The following is an 8,105-nucleotide window of genomic DNA, read 5'->3' on the forward strand; positions in this document are numbered from 1 at the left end:
AGTTTTTGTGTTTTGGAAAAAGAAATGGAACCCTTTTGCAGAGGGGACCGATAATTAATTCCCCCAAATCAAGTTTGCCAGCGATTTTCAGGTGCATTGAATTAGTTTTCCAAAGCCAGTCAGCTGGGAGGGGTGGGTGAATCTGGAAACAGCCTGTTTCCTTTGGACTACATCAAGCCAATATCAAAAAGGACTCTTCCGTTTCTTTGGCTTTTTTCACATTTTGCGTATTCATCATGGTTTGTCATGAATTTTCTGATGTGATCTTTCATTTTGAGGCTGGAATATGGAGTTCAAGACACGGAAGGAATGGTCTTTTTCAATCAGGGCACAGCTGTTGGCTTGCTCCAATTCTGGCTTTCTGTCATTGTTTTGGGTGCCTCAGCCGACTTTTGGTTTCTTGAGCGGCAATTTCCTAAATGATTTCTGGGTCTGAGTTGGTTTTGCCTTCTTCCTTCCCAAATTTTGTATTCTGACGCAATACAAACCAGAGTTTAGACAGCGGATCCATTATGAAATAAAAAACACAACAAATTAGCGTGTCATGCTTAGAATTCGAGAGGCAGCACGACCAACATGAGTTTTTGTGTTTTGGAAAAAGAAATGGAACCCTCTTGCATAGGGGACCGATAATGAATTCCCCCAAATCAAGTTTGCCAGCGATTTTCAGGTGCATTGAATTAGTTTTCCAAAGCCAGTCAGCTGGGAGGGGTGGATGAATCTGGAAACAGCCTGTTTCCTTGGGACTAAATCAAGCCAATATCAAAAAGGACTCTTCCGTTTCTTTGGCTTTTTTCACATTTTGCGTATTCATCATGGTTTGTCATGAATTTTCTGATGTGAGCTTTCATTTTGAGGCTGGAATATGGAGTTCAAGACACGGAAGGAATGGTCTTTTTCAATCAGGGCACAGCTGTTGGCTTGCTCCAATTCTGGCTTTCTGTCATTGTTTTGGGTGCCTCAGCCGACTTTTGGTTTCTTCAGCGGCAATTTCCTAAATGATTTCTGGGTCTGAGTTGGTTTTGCCTTCTTCCTTCCCAAATTTTGTATTCTGACTCAATACAAACCAGAGTTTAGACAGCGGATCCATTATGTAATAAAAAACACAACAAATTAGCGTGTCATGCTTAGAATTTGAGAGGCAGCACGACCAGCATGAGTTTTTGTGTTTTGGAAAAAGAAATGGAACCCTTTTGCAGAGGGGACCGATAATTAATTCCCCCAAATCAAGTTTGCCAGCGATTTTCAGGTGCATTGAATTAGTTTTCCAAAGCCAGTCAGCTGGGAGGGGTGGATGAATCTGGAAACAGCCTGTTTCCTTGTGACTAAATCAAGCCAATATCGAAAAGGACTCTTCCGTTTCTTTGGCTTTTTTTACATTTTGCGCATTCATCATGGTTTGTCATGAATTTTCTGATGTGAGCTTTCATTTTGAGGCTGGAATATGGAGTTCAAGACACGGAAGGAATGGTCTTTTTCAATCAGGGCACAGCTGTTGGCTTCCTCCAATTCTGGCTTTCTGTCATTGTTTTGGGTGCCTCAGCCGACTTTTGGTTTCTTGAGTGGCAATTTCCTAAATGATTTCTGGGTCTGAGTTGGTTTTGCCTTCTTCCTTCCCAAGTTTTGTATTCTGACGCAATACAAACCAGAGTTTAGACAGCGGATCCATTATGAAATAAAAAACACAACACATTAGCCTGTCATGCTTAGAATTCGAGAGGCAGCACGACCAACATGAGTTTTTGTGTTTTGGAAAAAGAAATGGAACCCTTTTGCAGAGGGGACCGATAATTAATTCCCCCAAATCAAGTTTGCCAGCGATTTTCAGGTGCATTGAATTAGTTTTCCAAAGCCAGTCAGCTGGGAGTGGTGGATGAATCTGGAAACAGCCTGTTTCCTTTGGACTACATCAAGCCAATATCAAAAAGGACTCTTCCGTTTCTTTGGCTTTTTTCACATTTTTCGTATTCATCATGGTTTGTCATGAATTTTCTGATGTGATCTTTCATTTTGAGGCTGGAATATGGAGTTCAAGACACGGAAGGAATGGTCTTTTTCAATCAGGGCACAGCTGTTGGCTTGCTCCAATTCTGGCTTTCTGTCATTGTTTTGGGTGCCTCAGCCGACTTTTGGTTTCTTGAGCGGCAATTTCCTAAATGATTTCTGGGTCTGAGTTGGTTTTGCCTTCTTCCTTCCCAAATTTTGTATTCTGACGCAATACAAACCAGACTTTAGACAGCGGATCCATGATGAAATAAAAAACACAACAAATTAGCGTGTCATGCTTAGAATTCGAGAGGCAGCACGACCAAGATTAGTTTTTGTGTTTTGGAAAAAGAAATGGAACCCTCTTGCAGAGGGGACCGATAATTAATTCCCCCAAATCAAGTTTGCCAGCGATTTTCAGGTGCATTGAATTAGTTTTCCAAAGCCAGTCAGCTGGGAGGGGTGGATGAATCTGGAAACAGCCTGTTTCCTTGGGACTAAATCAAGCCAATATCAAAAAGGACTCTTCTGTTTCTTTGGCTTTTTTCACATTTTTCGTATTCATCATGGTTTGTCATGAATTTTCTGATGTGAGCTTTCATTTGGAGGCTGGAATATGGAGTTCAAGACACGGAAGGAATGGTCTTTTTCAATCAGGGCACAGCTGTTGGCTTGCTCCAATTCTGGCTTTCTGTCATTGTTTTGGGTGCATCAGCCGACTTTTGGTTTCTTGAGCGGCAATTTCCTAAATGATTTCTGGGTCTGAGTTGGTTTTGCCTTCTTCCTTCCTAAATTTTGTATTCTGACGCCATACAAACCAGAGTTTAGAAACCAGATCCATTATGAAATAAAAAACACAACAAATTAGTGTGTCATGCTTATAATTCGAGAGGCAGCATAACCAACATGAGTTTTTGTGTTTTGGAAAAAGAAATGGAACCCTTTTGCAGAGGGGATCGATAATGAATTCCCCCAAATCAAGTTTGCCAGCGATTTTCAGGTGCATTGAATTAGTTTTCCAAAGCCAGTCAGCTGGGAGGGGTGGATGAATCTGGAAACAGCCTGTTTCCTTGTGACTAAATCAAGCCAATATCGAAAAGGACTCTTCCGTTTCTTTGGCTTTTTTTACATTTTGCGCATTCATCATGGTTTGTCATGAATTTTCTGATGTGAGCTTTCATTTTGAGGCTGGAATATGGAGTTCAAGACACGGAAGGAATGGTCTTTTTCAATCAGGGCACAGCTGTTGGCTTCCTCCAATTCTGGCTTTCTGTCATTGTTTTGGGTGCCTCAGCCGACTTTTGGTTTCTTGAGTGGCAATTTCCTAAATGATTTCTGGGTCTGAGTTGGTTTTGCCTTCTTCCTTCCCAAGTTTTGTATTCTGACGCAATACAAACCAGAGTTTAGACAGCGGATCCATTATGAAATAAAAAACACAACACATTAGCCTGTCATGCTTAGAATTCGAGAGGCAGCACGACCAACATGAGTTTTTGTGTTTTGGAAAAAGAAATGGAACCCTTTTGCAGAGGGGACCGATAATTAATTCCCCCAAATCAAGTTTGCCAGCGATTTTCAGGTGCATTGAATGAGTTTTCCAAAGCCAGTCAGCTGGGAGGGGTGGATGAATCTGGAAACAGCCTGTTTCCTTTGGACTACATCAAGCCAATATCAAAAAGGACTCTTCCGTTTCTTTGGCTTTTTTCACATTTTTCGTATTCATCATGGTTTGTCATGAATTTTCTGATGTGATCTTTCATTTTGAGGCTGGAATATGGAGTTCAAGACACGGAAGGAATGGTCTTTTTCAATCAGGGCACAGCTGTTGGCTTGCTCCAATTCTGGCTTTCTGTCATTGTTTTGGGTGCCTCAGCCGACTTTTGGTTTCTTGAGCGGCAATTTCCTAAATGATTTCTGGGTCTGAGTTGGTTTTGCCTTCTTCCTTCCCAAATTTTGTATTCTGACGCAATACAAACCAGAGTTTAGACAGCGGATCCATGATGAAATAAAAAACACAACAAATTAGCGTGTCATGCTTAGAATTCGAGAGGCAGCACGACCAAGATTAGTTTTTGTGTTTTGGAAAAAGAAATGGAACCCTCTTGCAGAGGGGACCGATAATGAATTCCCCCAAATCAAGTTTGCCAGCGATTTTCAGGTGCATTGAATTAGTTTTCCAAAGCCAGTCAGCTGGGAGGGGTGGATGAATCTGGAAACAGCCTGTTTCCTTGGGACTAAATCAAGCCAATATCAAAAAGGACTCTTCTGTTTCTTTGGCTTTTTTCACATTTTTCGTATTCATCATGGTTTGTCATGAATTTTCTGATGTGAGCTTTCATTTGGAGGCTGGAATATGGAGTTCAAGACACGGAAGGAATGGTCTTTTTCAATCAGGGCACAGCTGTTGGCTTGCTCCAATTCTGGCTTTCTGTCATTGTTTTGGGTGCATCAGCCGACTTTTGGTTTCTTGAGCGGCAATTTCCTAAATGATTTCTGGGTCTGAGTTGGTTTTGCCTTCTTCCTTCCTAAATTTTGTATTCTGACGCCATACAAACCAGAGTTTAGAAACCAGATCCATTATGAAATAAAAAACACAACAAATTAGTGTGTCATGCTTATAATTCGAGAGGCAGCATAACCAACATGAGTTTTTGTGTTTTGGAAAAAGAAATGGAACCCTTTTGCAGAGGGGATCGATAATGAATTCCCCCAAATCAAGTTTGCCAGCGATTTTCAGGTGCATTGAATTAGTTTTCCAAAGCCAGTCAGCTGGGAGGGGTGGATGAATCTGGAAACAGCCTGTTTCCTTGTGACTAAATCAAGCCAATATCAAGACGGACTCTCGATTCTTTGGTTTTTACACATTTTTCGTATTCATCATGGTTTGTCATGAATTTTCTGATGTGAGCTTTCATTTTGAGGCTGGAATATGGAGTTCAAGACACGGAAGGAATGGTCTTTTTCAATCAGGGCACAGCTGTTGGCTTGCTCCAATTCTGGCTTTCTGTCATTGTTTTGGGTGCCTCAGCCGACTTTTGGTTTCTTGAGCGGCAATTTCCTAAATGTTTTCTGGGTCTGAGTTGGTTTTGCCTTCTTCCTTCCCAAGTTTTGTATTCTGACGCAATACAAACCAGAGTTTAGACAGCGGATCCATTATGAAATAAAAAACACAACAAATTAGCCTGTCATGCTTAGAATTCGAGAGGCAGCACGACCAACATGAGTTTTTGTGTTTTGCAAAAAGAAATGGAACCCTTTTGCAGAGGGGAACGATAATTAATTCCCCCAAATCAAGTTTGCCAGCGATTTTCAGGTGCATTGAATTAGTTTTCCAAAGCCAGTCAGCTGGGAGGGGTGGATGAATCTGGAAACAGCCTGTTTCCTTAGGACTAAATCAAGCCAATATCAAAAAGGACTCTTCCGTTTCTTTGGCTTTTTTCACATTTTTCGTATTCATCATGGTTTGTCATGAATTTTCTGATGTGAGCTTTCATTTTGAGGCTGGAATATGGAGTTCAAGACACGGAAGGAATGGTCTTTTTCAATCAGGGCACAGCTGTTGGCTTGCTCCAATTCTGGCTTTCTGTCATTGTTTTGGGTGCATCAGCCGACTTTTGGTTTCTTGAGCGGCGATTTCCTAAATGCTTTCTGGGTCTGAGTTGGTTTTGCCTTCTTCCTTCCCAAGTTTTGTATTCTGACGCAATACAATCCAGAGTTTAGACAGCGGATCCATTATGAAATAAAAAACACAACAAATTAGCCTGCCATGCTTAGAATTCGAGAGGCAGCACGACCAACATGAGTTTTTGTGTTTTGGAAAAAGAAATGGAACCCTTTTGCAGAGGGGAACGATAATTAATTCCCCCAAATCAAGTTTGCCAGCGATTTTCAGGTGCATTGAATTAGTTTTCCAAAGCCAGTCAGCTGGGAGGGGTGGATGAATCTGGAAACAGCCTGTTTCCTTGGGACTAAATCAAGCCAATATCAAAAAGGACTCTTCCGTTTCTTTGGCTTTTTTCACATTTTTCTTATTCATCATGGTTTGTCATGAATTTTCTGATGTGAGCTTTCATTTTGAGGCTGGAATATGGAGTTCAAGACACGGAAGGAATGGTCTTTTTCAATCAGGGCACAGCTGTTGGCTTGCTCCAATTCTGGCCTTCTGTCATTGTTGTGGGTGCCTCAGCTGACTTTTGGTTTCTTGAGCGGCAATTTCCTAAATGATTTCTGGGTCTGAGTTGGTTTTGCCTTCTTCCTTCCCAAGTTTTGTATTCTGACGCAATACAAACCAGAGTTTAGACAGCGGATCCATTATGAAATAAAAAACACAACAAATTAGCCTGTCATGCTTAGAATTCGAGAGGCAGCACGACCAACATGAGTTTTTGTGTTTTGGAAAAAGAAATGGAACCCTCTTGCAGAGGGGACCGATAATTAATTCCCCCAAATCAAGTTTGCCAGCGATTTTCAGGTGCATTGAATTAGTTTTCCAGAGCCAGTCAGCTGGGAGGGGTGGATGAATCTGGAAACAGCCTGTTTCCTTGGGACTAAATCAAGCCAATATCAAAAAGGACTCTTCCGTTTCTTTGGCTTTTTTCACATTTTTTTTATTCATCATGGTTTGTCATGAATTTTCTGATGTGAGCTTTCATTTTGAGGCTGGAATATGGAGTTCAAGACACGGAAGGAATGGTCTTTTTCAATCAGGGCACAGCTGTTGGCTTGCTCCAATTCTGGCTTTCTGTCATTGTTTTGGGTGCGTCAGCCGACTTTTGGTTTCTTGAGCGGCAATTTCCTAAATGATTTCTGGGTCTGAGTTGGTTTTGCCTTCTTCCTTCCCAAATTTTGTATTCTGACGCAATACAAACCAGAGTTTAGACAGCGGATCCATTATGAAATAAAAAACACAACAAATTAGCGTGTCATGCTTAGAATTCGAGAGGCAGCACGACCAACATGAGTTTTTGTGTTTTGGAAAAAGAAATGGAACCTTTTGCAGAGGGGACCGATAATTAATTCCCCCAAATCAAGTTTGCCAGCGATTTTCAGGTGCATTGAATTAGTTTTCCAAAGCCAGTCAGCTGGGAGGGTTGGATGAATCTGGAAAGAGCCTGTTTCCTTGTGACTAAATCAAGCCAATATCAAAAAGGACACTTCCGTTTCTTTGGCTTTTTTCACATTTTCGTATTCATCATGGTTTGTCATGAATTTTCTGATGTGAGCTTTCATTTTGAGGCTGGAATATGGAGTTCAAGACACGGAAGGAATGGTCTTTTTCAATCAGGGCACAGCTGTTGGCTTGCTCCAATTCTGGCTTTCTGTCATTGTTTTGGGTGCCTCAGCCGACTTTTGGTTTCTTGAGCGGCAATTTCCTAAATGATTTCTGGGTCTGAGTTGGTTTTGCCTTCTTCCTTCCCAAGTTTTGTATTCTGACGCAATACAAACCAGAGTTTAGACAGCGGATCCATTATGAAATAAAAAACACAACACATTAGCCTGTCATGCTTAGAATTCGAGAGGCAGCACGACCAACATGAGTTTTTGTGTTTTGGAAAAAGAAATGGAACCCTTTTGCAGAGGGGAACGATAATTAATTCCCCCAAATCAAATTTGCCAGCGATTTTCAGGTGCATTGAATTAGTTTCCCTAAGCCAGTCAGCTGGGAGTGGTGGATGAATCTGGAAACAGCCTGTTTCCTTGTGACTAAATCAAGCCAATATCCAAAAGACTCTTCCGTTTCTTTGGCTTTTTTCACATTTTTCGTATTTATCATGGTTTGTCATGAATTTTCTGATGTGAGCTTTCATTTTGAGGCTGGAATATGGAGTTCAAGACACAGAAGGAATGGTCTTTTTCAATCAGGGCACAGCTGTTGGCTTGCTCCAATTCTGGCTTTCTGTCATTGTTTTGGGTGCCTCAGCCGACTTTTGGTTTCTTGAGCGGCAATTTCCTAAATGATTTCTGGGTCTGAGTTGGTTTTGCCTTCTTCCTTCCCAAATTTTGTATTCTGACGCTTTACAAACCAGAGTTTAGACAGTGGATCCATTATGAAATAAAAAACACAAAAAATTAGCCTGTCCTGCTTAGAATTCGAGAGGCAGCACGACCAACATGAGTTT

Source organism: Oryctolagus cuniculus, chromosome 9, assembly GCF_964237555.1.
Source record: "Oryctolagus cuniculus chromosome 9, mOryCun1.1, whole genome shotgun sequence".
Taxonomy (NCBI): Eukaryota; Metazoa; Chordata; class Mammalia; order Lagomorpha; family Leporidae; genus Oryctolagus; species Oryctolagus cuniculus.